The sequence below is a fragment of the Psittacula echo genome (assembly GCF_963264785.1).
Source record: "Psittacula echo genome assembly, chromosome: 1".
NCBI lineage: Eukaryota > Metazoa > Chordata > Aves > Psittaciformes > Psittacidae > Psittacula > Psittacula echo.
In genome coordinates, this window is record NC_137735.1 from 112,461,184 (window position 1) to 112,475,714 (window position 14,531).

The 14,531-nt window shown below is 44.0% G+C and overlaps 1 pseudogene across 1 annotated transcript; it reads right to left on the reverse strand.

The window, feature by feature from the left end:
- Positions 1 to 11,088: 11,088 nt before the first annotated feature.
- On the reverse strand, positions 11,089 to 12,999 carry LOC308222063 (potassium voltage-gated channel subfamily A member 1 pseudogene; annotated as a pseudogene). Its single transcript has one exon. The product of its transcript is annotated as a potassium voltage-gated channel subfamily A member 1 pseudogene (transcript).
- Positions 13,000 to 14,531: the final 1,532 nt, after the last annotated feature.

The window sequence follows — 14,531 nt, forward strand, 5'->3', positions numbered from 1 at the left end:
GAAAGCTTGGTGATGCTTTCAGACAAGTCTTTAATTGCATACACATTTTTCTGAGGCTACCTCAATGGATTTAGAGAAGTCAAACCATCTGGAAGCTAACACTGCTCAGGAAGAATGTATTTGTTTAGACCTATAGTTACTACTGTTTCAGGTTGCTATTAGTTTAGGATCAAATTCTCCTTTTTAGCATACATGCAAAGAGAAGTAAACTGTGTAAAACCCATGGACCAGCACAGAAGGACCTTGTCCATGTCAGGTACAGGCCAGGCAAACATCTGCAGAAGATCATTTAGATGAGGCTGACCATTTCTTTGGGAAGGAGGCTGGCCTCAGTGAGATCTCTCTGCAGGTCTCATCCTTACTGAATTTCTTTGCCTACAGGTAGAAGCTCTACCCCCTTTCTTGTTTGTTTGTGCCTTATTTTTCCTTTCCAGTTATTGTCTAGTGCAGCGTGGCAGACAGAAAGAACAGGAGCTGCATTTGGCTACCAGGGCCTCAACTGTATCACAGTTCCTAAGCAGAATACAAGATGCAGTGACTGAAACATAAGTTACAGCCTACACTAGGACTGTGCAAACAGGAAAATCAGTCAGACAAAAACCAAAGCAACAGTATCCCGCTCTCACTGTCAAATTCACTTGTGCTCCTCCGTTTGCACTTAAAAAAGTCAGAGGGAGGGAGGGTGGTGTGGTGCCCTTTAGTATAGTTGCATATACATGAGCTCAGGTGGAAGCAGAATTAGATGAGAACAGATTGCTGCAGAAATAATTGTGCTCAGCGAATAGAGACTGATTATTGTTTAAGGTAAGAAAGTACCAATGGGGGAATGTGTAAAGCTCTTGAGATTCCCCAAGAAATTGCTTGACAGCAAGATGCCGTGTAGCATCAAAGCAGTGCATGCTTCTCAACCCAAAGTGTAAAACCGAGCAACATCTACACTTGTCAGTTAAACAGTTTGAGGGAATGCTCCCAGGCAATAATCACAATAACCTATACTGTTAAAGGCTCCTGGTCACACTTCTAAGTTTGTACCAGAGACCTTTCTTTCAATTACTTCCTAGGTACAATCTGGCAATCACCACAGGCCAGGAACTGAGCCCATTAGGCAGTCTGCCTCTGGCCACCTTGTTTTAGAGGGAGACTCTAACACAGGCTGTTGCATGCCAATTGGCCTCAGTGACAGAGAACGCTCCTGGGCACATTTCATTTTCTAATATAGATGCAGTCAGGATGTCTATGAGAATTTGTATCTCCTCCTCAGTGGAATATCCAGTTTCCTTATTAAGAACAGAACCCACCTCATTTTCCACTACCAAGAAGCAGTGCAAATTCTGTTTTGAAATGCAGAGTGTTTCCAAGCCTCCCAGAGAGATTCCTTCTCATGCTCCAAATTTCTACGCTCCTCAGCCTCTGCTCCATTATCAGTATGCATCAGTGAGATCCTTCTTACATCCCTGGTACTCTTCCAACACCTGCTTAAAGTGATTTCAATTCAGAATGTCAAGAAGACAGCTAACATTTGAGAAAAAATCCTCCAAAACTTAGCCAGGACAACCTTGGGAACACTATGTTGTGCAGTCAAAAGAATTTTGCTATCAGAGCAAAAAAACCAGACAAAGTTAGAAAAACATTTAGCTTCTAATGATAAATAATTTTTCTCCATTGTGTAATAATGACATTTAGCATTACTGCAACAGTTTACCTGTTGCAACCACTTTATGTGAGCAAGCTACACACACCTGTCAGTGGTGTCTGTGCTTCAGAGTTAGAGAGGGCCCCTGAAGAACTAGTAATGTTTTCATCTCAGCTCCAGAGAAATCCAGACTGAAATGCCTTGGATACAGTTTTTGTCCGCAGGAAGGTTTGGGACATTTCTAAATATTCAACACGCTGGCATCAGAGCCACTAAAGTTAGCACTGTAACACAAGGAATAGGTCACTTACAGATACCCTGCCAGACAAGTGGGCAACAGGAACTTGAACAAAATTCTGCTATTTACTGGGACTTACTTCACCAGGCCTGCAGCAAGATGCCAGTGTCTGCTCTGAATGAACACTTAAGCACACTCTTCTAAAGACAAGTACCTGTATCCTTCCTTTCAAAGCACTGTGTAGACTTTCAAAACATGATCCTGAGAGATATCATGCAGGTATTTTGCCCAGTAGCTGAAACTGAGAAAACACTCTGGAAGACACCATTCCTTTCTTAAGCAAATGCCCTGATATCTCAGCTATAAACTATGCTCTTCGCTTTCCTTCTTATTTGGCTCGAGGAACATTTTCTCCTTCAAAGCACAGTGGCTAAGCTTTAGCTACAGGGTATTCCTTCCCAGAACAATCTTTGTCACCCTCCAGACTGACTGTTGCCTGTTTCTGCACATCATTCTTGTGCATGGCCAGAATTTCTCAACACATTAAAGATTATATTTCCTAACTGAAACATTCCAAGAATTAATTGCATACTAAAAAATAATAACAACCACCACCATGTATTTTCAGACCAATCTTTCTTTAAATAAGCCTTTCATGCAGCACTGCCTTGAAAATTATATAGTTTTCTGCACTAAGGAACTCATAAAATTTGCTCTGCAAATTCACATTAAAGCCTTCCCTCAGTTACACCCCCTCAGATTTTCAAAACATTTTAAACAAGGCAGAAAAAAATTATAATGCTACACTGCTTAACTAATTCAAATAATTTTCAGCTGCCCCCTTCCCCCCCCAGTCACATGCATTGCACTTAAACAGGGAAGAGGGAGAGGGAGAGGAAGAGGAGGTGGAAGAGGTTTTAAATTTGTTGAACTTGCTTGACAGAATTAAGTATGGTAGAATCTAACTAGTCCTTGCTAACTCTGAAGAGAGCAAAGAAAATCCTGCTATGGATTTGTGAGATTCTCTGGGGAAATTATTAAGTGCTAGGATAGAACCACTGAAGTGCAACTATATAAACGAATTTAATGTTACCAACCTCTGCTGCCTGTACACACCTCAGACCCTTAGATAGCTGTGCTACCAATCTAGTGTATTTAAATTGCTCCTTTTCCTCCAGTACCTTCATACAAATTGCAACCCAAAATATGAGTATTTATTATGCAACTGCATTCTCATGATTAAAGCTGCAAGGTTTCATTGTACTCCTCACCTACAGGAAACCACCACTGCCTGGCCTGGGTTAGAAACATGATCTGAAAGAAGCATATTTCAACATCAGACAACTGGAGAAGGGTAGAATTACCACTGCCCTGACAAAGGAATTATTACAGCATTTCCATCCAAGGTGGCTTCTCTAGCAACCTGCTTTCCTACATCAACTTCAACATAACCATCTCTAGCAACACATCCACGTGAAACTGAAGGGAGGCAGCTGTGGAGTGCCCAGGACTAATCACATCTATTACATACAGCAGCAAGACAGCTCTGCCACTTACTGCCTTGCAGTAATGACTGCTATCACTATCAAGTATACTGTGTGACAAAAGGGAAGGGAAGAAATGAGCAGTGAGGTATTAATGCAAAGGGTAACAGCCAGGGTATTCTAAGAACAAAATAACTGGAGTTGGAAGAGAAAGCAAAAATGCGTATCATCCCTATTTTCAGAAGCAGTGGATCTGCATCTTTTCAGATAATACTAGTGAAGGCTGGGAAACCCTTAGTCTAAGTTGTTATTCATGTGAGAAGGATTGCAATTGGTGACATAAACTACAAAGGAGAAACCAACACAGGATGTTTTTTTAAAAAATGCAGTTATCTCTGGCTGCTTAAAAGCTGTTTCCCACAAGATCACAGATGACAGTCTCCATGGCACACTGCAGCTGAAACACAGAAACTAGATATATCTTTCTTTTTCATCTTCAGCATGTCAGACAACTGTTAAAACCTACACTGATTTCTTTGGAAACATCCTCCTCATGACAGTGCACGAGTGAATTCCTAATATCGAAGAGAAATTGTAGATTACTTTGGGTAAATGTTAAATTCTATTTTGAAAATTATTAGGTCTGCAGTAATCATATAGAGTTTGTGTCCTGGGAAGCCCATGCTCTAATGAAAACACTTTGTTGCCAGCTAGGAAGGTTTGTAATTTTACTATTAGATCAGGTCAATTCTGAAAATCGAGTCAATTTGCTGCAAATTTGAAGCAACGTTGTTCCACTGGAAAGGGCCACCTCATTCTCATATCACATCAAGTCAAATAAGAAGAAATTCACTGAAAACAAAGGCTATTGCATCTCTTTCAGAACAATGGAAACAAGACTGCAGTCCAAGCCACTGGATTTTAACAGCTCTGATTTGGATTTAGCCAGGCATCAATGAGAACAGAATTCAGGTATCTGTCCTTAGCATAAACTTCTTAAAGAAAGCCCGAGTGTTGGAGATGCAGAGCTAGCTCTAAATTGGACTACCTGTTCATTGTGTCCCGGAGTGGGATTTTACAGTGCTGAATGGCAAACTCTTTACTGAGTCAGATTCATCACACAGGCAAAAATATGTGATTACCTTACAGAGGGCAGCTGAGCTATAAGTTCAAGGAAAGTGGCATATGAGTTGGTACAAGCACAAAATCAAGCCCCATGCATTTACAACGGTGGGGAACAAAGCAAAGTTAGGGAGTGCTGATACTGTGATGAGAATCTGGAGCTGTAGTTACTTAATCCTGGTGATTTCAGCCAAGCTATCCTAATTATACAAACATGCTTACTTGTAGTACTTAGGAAGAGAGAAATGAGGTTTTATTGCATCAACTGGTATTATTAAGCAAAAAAAAAAAAAAAAGCTTCCAGGTAAATAAGCCATCTTCAAGGCACTGGTTCACAACAGCTCTGGGTCTGCCTCTGGTTTTGTCTTTTTCATCAGTGGTAAAAATAAGAGTACAGATACCTGGGAATCAGAAAGTACCAAATAAGGACACTACATTATCAAATTACAGAAGCGAGAAAGCACTGCACTATATATACACTGATTGTGTATTAATGTTATTCTTTTTCTTTAAACAAGTTGATATTTATCTTTGCAACTTCTAATTCCAATTAATTCTTTAGTCATATCATTATAAGCTTTAGGTTTTTTTTCTATTTCAGTTAACATAAGCTTCTTATTTCACATTATTTTAATGATACAATACCCACATTTTTCACAATATTTCATTATACAAATATGGGGGATATTCTGGCCAATGGAGCTACAGGCAGTTACTGGAGTTACTGTTTATTACTGCTGTGAGTTGACATATGGACATCAGACAGTATAACCCAGGTTTACTGAAGAATATCAGCACCCTTATGTCCCAAATTAAGGCAAGAGCAACAGAAATTTAACAAGCTGACACGGGGAGTGGTTAATGCACACAGCAAGAGCACCCCCACCCCCAAACTGTACCGAAGCTACAAATACATCAAATGGCATGTTCTAAAAAAAATATTTTGAGTTGATGAATGTAACATAAGCCTTGGCAGAAAGATTTTGGAACAAATTATTTTGATTGTTTATAGGCTATATTATTATAAAGGCCTTTTCCATTTTTTAAACATTTGTAGCTACGTTAGCCTATGGAGGGAGGTTAGTGAAACTGGTGGTCACACAATGACAAGCTAAAGCTGCACCAAAGGCTGGTAGATGATGTTAAAGCTTTATCTCACAGTTTCCTGGCTGTCCCTCTGCTCTCAGCAGGATCAACCTTGTTATTAAGCAAGGTCTCTCTGACACACTGACTGCCATACAACATACCAATTCCATCACTGGCCAAGTAGCAAGACCAAAGCCTTGATTAAGTCTTTAAAGCCCTCCTTTTGTTATTCCCCAAGCAATCTGCATGCAGGCCTTGTCAAATTTCACTACTGGTCATGACATCTTGCCAAATGACCTGAACAAATCTCACAGAGGTAGCTGTCACTACAGCTAAGTTGCACTGTTGCATGCCGCTAAATGGCCTCCCGGGTTTAGGTCACAACTAATACATTTAACTGATACATTTCAGAAGAGTAAGGCTTTTTGCATACATACCTCTCTTCCCTGAGACTAAAAGTGCACTGCTATTTGCTTTGTTACCTAATGAAAGGTGAACAGTCAGTGCACGGAGAAGGGAAGCTACTTCAGAGCAACGCTCACAGCACTGTGAATCAAGAGCCCCATGACGACCACCACCACCACAACAGCAGTGTTTGCAGTATGAAACACCATGGAACAGCCAAGAGAAGTGCCACTTTCTCCTCTCAGAGTCCAAATAAAAAGAGCACACAAAAGAGGGATTTGTCTGTGCTGCTCAAAGCAGCATTAACTCTGCCTCTGTGTTCAGTGACTCCATCAGATGGGTCACAGTGCACAAATACTGGCATACAGTCCTTGCCTGCAGAGCCACCAACAGCCGTGCAAGAGACCAGGATGGAGACCACAGGGTGAATCTCTCTCCCCCTCTCCCTGCTTCCCTGAGCTCTCATATTTTAGATGTCCCAGTCCAGCCAAGCCCACTCATTTTTGTGCCTCTCTTGTCCTTTTCCCCTTTGAAAGGCTTGGGTTTTCCTCCCTCCCACAGCCTTTTCTTTACAATGCTTGTATATAGAAGATCATTGTACTATTGTTCATAAAGTGCTAGGAGATGAATGGAGTTATGTAACTGTGAGTTTTTACCACTTTTTAGAATGATGGAAATGTAAAATGGGAATGTAGACTTCCCTTGGGGCCAGGCTAAGCAAACTTACATTACTAGTGACACAAAGGAATATCCACTTCAGCATCCCCAAAATGGAAGAATGGAAGGGTAATGCATTTCAGTGTATATCGTCCTGCACGTAAGGACAAGCCATTACTAACTATGGCATGTAGGCATGCATGGGGTGAGAAATATTCTGTGATGTAGCTCCTAGTAAAGAAAGTTTACAAAAAAGTATTAGGGTTTGACTTTGGTTTTTTGGTTTGGGGTTTTTTTTACATTTACAATGATTTGCTGTTCATTAAGCTCTGCTATCTTGTGGCTTTTGATATTCTAAAGAGTTTTTTTTCAGCTTGCTATTCATTCCAGGTCAGCTAACATAAAATCAATAATGGTTTGGACAGATTTCCTTCTTGTAATGAGCCTAGAATTGGCATACACAGCCTAAACTCTCTTCCTGTTTCACATCTGCAGGAGCTTTCTCAGAGTGATTTGGCTCTCTTTTTCATATATTTTTGCAGCAGAAATTTGCATCAACATGTTACAAGGCTTCTGCACTGTCTGTATCCCAGACACAGACACATGCTGCCTACCGAACTCAATGAAGCTTCTTGACACCAAAATCAATTATAGCAAAAGCTAGTTCTCACTGCAGGAAAGTCCAATTACACTCTCATCTGGGCCAAAGTTGCAATTCTTCATGTAGACAATGCTAATACTCAGTCTGAAACTGTTCATGTCAAAGCGACTGCTCTGATGAGTGAGCAGCAGCTGCAGGAAGACGCACTCTTTCTGTAGTAAGGATCTGGTGCTCTGATTTACAGTGTCCTGCATCACCACTTGTTTTCAGGCTCACAAACTGTGCCACGGACCTAAATATTTGCACCAAAGTCCAAAGGGAACTAACGGCTCAAAAGTTTCAGCAGGGTATGTAGTTCATCTTTTAAAGAACTATCTCAAAGATCAGTGCATCCAAAAATACCTGCTGAACAATGCCTTACTTAAGCATGTGCTTAAAGCCAAGCTCAAACTAAGTGCTTTCCTGAATTGTGATCAATCCATGTTTCTGGTCATATTACTCATTTTCTGCCAACAACCTCTCTCATTAGAAAGCAAATCCTTTACTGCCCTATAAGCCAACAGAATGCATCCTTGTAAAGAAGGTGTCAAGGCTGAGTTTGCCTGAGCTGTGCTTGACAACTGTTTAGAAAGCCAATCCAAACAAATATTTTCAACCACGTTTTGGGAATAATTGATTTCCTTTTCATTGGAAAGTTCTGTTTGTTTATTATGGAAATATGCAGCATGTTCTTTCTAACTGAAGGTCCAGGAATGATTTGACAAGCTTGCATATAACCCTGTGCAGCAATCAGAGTATTCTGCTCTCAGAGCTTGGTCTTGATTGGGAAGAATTCTAGTCTCAGTTATAGCAGGGCACATACGCTGGAATCCAGAGCTGCATTTCACAGATTGGTTCCAGTGGGAAGTTAAAGGCCCCAGCACCTTGCAAAACCAAGTCCTGGGTTATCTGTGCAAACATGAAGAAGGGTTCAACAAGCAGTTGTGATAACATAACAGTTCACTGCCACTGAAGGGTGAGGATTTCACTCCTCCCTGCTTCCTCACTTCCCTGTAACTGTGGACCTTCTCCATCCCTTCCTAGCACTGGCTCTGGCAATCACTTGCTTTACAACTCACTAATTTGACAGAAAAAGATCTACTTTGTTCTTCTTGTTGTTGCTGCATTGGATTTTCTGCCAGATTAGTGAGGTCAAGCAGCTCCTGGAAGAGAAGGCAGCACTTATTATACTTGTATTTGCACAAGGACAGAATCAATTCAGGGTTAGTAACAAAAAGACACAATGGGAGGACGAAAATTGAAAAGGAAGGAGGAATAGAAGGTCTTCCCTTTTAATCAGCAATGCTCTCTTAAGATCAGCTCAACACACTCTCCATAGCCCTATATACATAATAATTATAATAATTACTGTTAGGTAATCCAAATCATTAATCTCCAGAAGCCTTGCCCATAAGCAGGGTTCCACTGTTACATGACAGACTGCATATACACGCTGCCCCAGCTCTAAGGAGCTGACAGCCTAATTCGGCAGAATGAGCAATTGGAACAGCAAAGTATGGAAGACGGAACTGGTCAGGGAAGTGGAAGTAGTAGTTAGAGGAAGACATAACCAAACTTCAGTCCTGAAAGCATCACTGAATTGATTGGTACATCAGGTGAGTCAGATGAATTTAATCACTGAAAGTAAATCAAACTATTTGCCTGAGAAAGGAGCTTCACTGTATGCCTGACAATGATTTAAATCTCAGCATGTGCAACAGGCAAGTATATTACTTGCTTCATTTTAGACTCAGCCTTACCAAAGGGCTAATTCTGCACTGCATTTCAACAAAGAAAAACTCCCACTAAAGCAAACAGGAGATCTGCCCGAGTCAGGAGTGCAGCTGAACCGGGCACTTTGTGTATCAGTCATGTTGAAAACAGTTTCTCAACATATTACAGCATCACTCCCCTTGTAAATAAACAAGCAAATCAACCAATAAATCAACATCTAAAATTAATGTGAAAGATCCTGTTCTCTATTATCAGATTCAACATCCTTCACCCTCTCCACAGATTTTGGGCTGAGCAATGTTTGCCAGTTCTTTATATCAAACATGAAAAATACTACTTGCCTGGCACATACCATGCCTGTTTTATTGAAGAGGAAGGAAAAAGCATCATACATTTGGCCATTATCATTAAACAGCATGGTAAGGGACAGGTAAGCAGAATTTGCGTTTGGATGAAAAAATGTCAAAGCACAGTTTTGCAAAGCTGATTTAAATTTCTCACAGTTCATATATTTGAGATACCTGCATAAATTATAATCCTGATTTAGTATTTACTTAAGCTGTATTAGAAAATTTGTTAGAAACAAACCTTGAATGTTGACAATCAAGACTTCTCTTTCTGCTAGTCTTGCTCTGCCACTGTATGTGGTGAAGGCATGAAACATCCTTCAGTAATAAAGCAGAAGTTTCAGGGGAAAACAGAGTCCTTTGCAAGAAAAACAATAACACAGCTTTTTGAGTTAAAGAAGTAACTTTGTGTTGGTCTTCACTAGTAAGCTGTACAGTGCTGTGTTATCATGATGAAGATAGCTGTCATTTGTCCTTCAACAACATCTTAACTGTAAAATCCACAGCACTGAAAAGGTTTTGTTTGGAAATAAAAAGAAAACAAGGATGTGTTTTGATGAAAGGTGATGCTTTCCATCCAAGTCCAAGATATAAGCCACGCAATGGTTATTTAAGAGCACGGCATGCCATGTTAGACTCTTTCAAGTGCCATCCATTTCCAGTCTATGATAATTAAAACCAGTGAACTGTGTACACAAATGGTATGGATGCATAAAGGTAACTGATACACATGCCAAAGTAATCTGAAGTGTACACTGAAAATAGTTTTGCAGATATTGCACTCATACTCTACCCTCTTTTCGTATCTATCCACTCCCTTGTGTTTTTACTCTGTTGTGCACTTGGATCGAAACCAGTAACAGCAGACAGTATTTTTTTTTCTTTGGGTCTCAAAAATCTAATGAAGATAGATATAAACCTGTAAAACTACAAAACCCACAAAAGCTGCGCATACCTTTTTTTTTGAGGGGGGACAGTAAGCACAGGACTAAATTATTTAGAAATTCTGAAACAGCAAGGTAATTAATAAAGTTATTTATAAAGAAGTGTATCTACAATATTTAATAATTTAAGGCTCACAAGAAACTAACATATCAATGACAATAGAAGTTTTCTGCTATAGGGTTAAAAGCACCAAATTCACTTCACATACTACATAACCAATCTGTACAGACCACAAGTGGAAAACTCAGAAAGTGCTGATCTGCTGATGTTCCTAGTGCTTTAAGGATGTTGCATTTCACAGGAATAAGAAATCCCCTTTCAACCATAAATACAATTATACAGATAGAAAATATACTGGAATAATTTCAATTTGAAACTACAGTACAAAAAACCTCAACCTCCCTCCCCCCCAATCCATTCATTCTCCACACACGCATCTTCCAATCTTTAATACTAAACATGGAGCAACTGAATTGGTTACAAATGACCCATTTAAAACCAACCGCCATTTGTCAAAATAAGTTTCTACAAATTAGATTTTGCACTGTTGTAATTTACCAGCTCCTGCATCGTGGAGCATAGCTTATTCTTAGTCTATTTTAAAAATAGGTGACCCTTTGTGTCATGGAAAAAGAACATAAAAACATGTATTCCTGGAGGACTATTCAGGACAGTGATCAATTTACAAAAAATAGCCCGAGTTAAAAAAACTAACTGGTACCAAAAGAATAATTATAGTAGTAAGTTTCTGACACCAGCAAATACTTCAGCATCTCTGACCTAACTCTCTCCTCTCCTTACAGGTCTGTTTCCCTGTTGGTGTCCAGACAGAGAGCATAGAGGGATTTTCTGAGATCTACATTACTTTTTGCTTTGATATTGGTTTTCTCTAAGGAGCTGGTGCCATTGTTGAACCCCTCACTGTTTTCCAAGTGCACAACAGACTTGTTCAGAGAGTTTCTACTGGCTTTTCTCTTCACATCTCCCCCCGCTGTACTGCCCTGAGCACTACTGTGTTCATCTCTGAGAACAGCTTGCTCATGATCAGTCTCTCGGTGGTAGAAGTAATTGAAGTTGGACACAATGACAGGGACAGGCAGCGCGATGGTGAGCACACCCGCGATGGCACACAAAGAACCCACAATCTTGCCTCCCACGGTGACAGGTCGCATGTCCCCATATCCTACAGTGGTCATGGTTACCACTGCCCACCAGAAGGCATCAGGGATGCTGGAGAAATGAGACTCGGGGTCATCAGCTTCGGCAAAGTAGACAGCACTGGAGAAGAGGATAACCCCGATGAAAAGGAAAAAGATTAGGAGGCCCAGTTCCCTCATGCTGGCTTTCAAAGTCTGTCCCAAGATCTGCAGCCCCTTGGAGTGCCTGGAGAGCTTGAAGATCCTGAAGACTCTGACCAGACGGATGACCCTGAGGATGGCCAGGGACATGGCTTGCTGCTGGCCCCCACCCCCATTGCTGCTGCCAGCCCCAGGCTGCTGCTGCTGGGCCAGCTCAGTTCCCAGGGTGATGAAGTAGGGGATGATGGCCACGATGTCAATGATGTTCATGATGTTGCGGGAGAACTCGGACTTGCTGGGGCAGGCGAAGAAGCGGACGAGGAGCTCAAAGGTGAACCAGATAACACATGTGGTCTCAATGATGAAGAAGGGGTCAGAGAGACTACTGGGTGGCTGCATGGGTTGGGGTTCCACAGTTGTGCCATTCAAACCACCACTTTGTGTGGGCTGGGGCACAGGCATCTCTCTCTCATCCCTGAATTCCGGCAGGGTCTCCAGGCAGAAGGTGATGATGGAGATGAGGATGACCAGCACGGAGACAATGGCGATGGCTCGGGCTGAGCTGGAGCTCTCGGGGTACTCAAAGATGAGCCAGACCTGTCGCTGGAACTCATTGTGGGGCAGGGGCTTTTCCTCCTCTTTGATGAAGCCCTCGTCCTCCCGGAAGCGTTCCATGGCCTCCTCACCCAACTGGTAGAAGCGGATCTCGTCGGCAAAGACATCAATGGAGACATTGACGGGCCGACGGAGCTTGCCCCCGGACTGATAAAAGTAGAGGATCCCGTCGAAGCTGGGCCGGTTGCGGTCAAAGAAGTACTCGTTGCGGAGCGGGTCAAAGTAACGCATGCGCTTATCCGGGTCCCCCAGCAGCGTGTCGGGGAACTGGTTGAGGGTGCCGAGCTGGGTCTCGAAGCGCAGCCCCGAGATGTTGATCAGCACCCGCTGGTGGTGCATGGAGCCCTGGTTCGCCACCGCCGCCGCCTCCTCCTCCTCCTCCTCGCCCGCCGCCGCCATGGCCATGCCCCGGCGGTGCCCCCCTTCCTCCGAAGGGCCCATCTCCATCCCCGCACCGCGGCGCGGCGGCGGTCTAGGTGGCGGTTGGGGCGGAGGCTGGGGCGTAGGGGTCGCTCCGCGCTCCGCCGTCCGCTCGTTGGGGTTGCCCGCGCTGCCGCTGCGGCGCCTCTCGCCGCCTCCCCGAGGGGCCGGCGGGGGCCGCTCCTCGTCCTCCGGCTGCGGCGGCGGGGCACCCTCTTTGCAGTCGTTCAGCCGTGGAGCGGCAGCGGCGGAGCCGGCGATGTGCAGCAAGTTGCCCCTCCGCCGAGACCGGGCACTGCCTCCTGCCGTGGCATCTTCGCCGCCCGCGATGGCCGTGGTGCCGCCGTTCTCCAGAGTCACCAGCGCGATCTCCATGGGCAGCGGCGGCAGGAGGCAGGAGCGTGTGAGGCGGCGGGCATGCTGCGCTCGCCGCTCCTCCGCCGCTGCCGCTGCCGCCGCCGCCGCCGCCGCCGGCGGTCACCTCCGGGCGACCGCCTTGCTCTGCCCTGCCCTGCCCTGCCCTGCCCTGTCCTGTCCTGCCCGTCCCCGCCTCACTGCACGGAGGCGCACGGCCGACCGGCGGTCGGGGGAGCCGCCTGGGGACCCGGATATGAACGAGCGATCATTATATTATGGTCGCTTGACGTCAAAGAGGATCCCTTCTTCTCCGCGCTCCCGTGCAGACACTGGGATGCCGCTTTCCCCCCGCCCCGCCCCGCGGGAGGGCTCCGCACCGGGGCAGCGACACGCTCCGGGCAGTGTATCGCACCCGTGGGGACTGCGACGGGCCCTCGGCGGAGCGGCCGCTGCGGATGCTCGCAGGTGCCGCCGGCCGGCGGCGTCGGAGGCATGTGAGGAGACGGACGGGGGTTTCGCGGGGATGGACCCGCTCCTGAGAAGGGGGGATCCCTCCTCCTCTTGGGGATTGCGGTGCGGCCCCCACGCGTGGATTTCTCGCTAAAGGGATTGCGCGCAGAGAGGGCTCTGGCTATCAACCCGCAGTCGCCGGTAATGAAAACCATAATCAAAAGCCCCGGGGATTCCTGGTGCCTTTTGGTGTGTCTGTGCTTTCCCACCCCCCCACCCCCCCCCCACCTCCCCCCTCCACCCCCCCACCCCCCCCCGCTTCCCAGCGTAATGAGAACAAAGGAAGGGATTGGGTATTTTCTTTTTTTTCAGTTTTGATTGTTCTTCCCCCCCGCATTCCCCCCAGTTTATCATGGTGCAGCTCCAAAAGGTGCTTCCAAAGCCAGCAGGTGACAACATTTCTGTCGGGTTACCTTTATATTGCCATTTGCGAGCTGTACTTTCCCTTTGATGCATTCTTAAACCCACATCCAGGGCTGATACGTTTCGGTAGATGCACATTTTATTAAAGAAAAGGAATTGAAGCAGCTTTACACATTGACTTCAATTACAGTTCAGTAATACAATCAGTGCTAAGATCTCATTTGCTATATTCATGAACTTCTCTACTGAAGATCTACATAGGAATATACTAAATATTTATACAAATAATGTGAGTTTAAAACATATATATATATACCTGTCCATTCCTGCAGAGTTTCTGGGTTTCAAACAAAATATGTATAGAAAATACTAAGTGAAAACCCATTTTGCCTTTCAGTTGGCATCACTGCAGTGACATTTTTACTCAATCCTTGTGGTAGTACTGACAGCTCTATCAAAAGGTTTACCTAGATTCACAGGGATTAGTGGGTTTTCACTTAATTTAAACTGTTACCTCTGTGCATGAAATATGCCCAAAGATGTTAAAAACAGTCCCAAAAAAGAAAACCATGGTTACATTAACTGGTTACTGTAAGAGATAAATTGCCCATAACATGATTGTGTCCCTTAATTTACTTCTGAGAACTCTAGTAGAGAATCACTGACCTGTTCTGCCA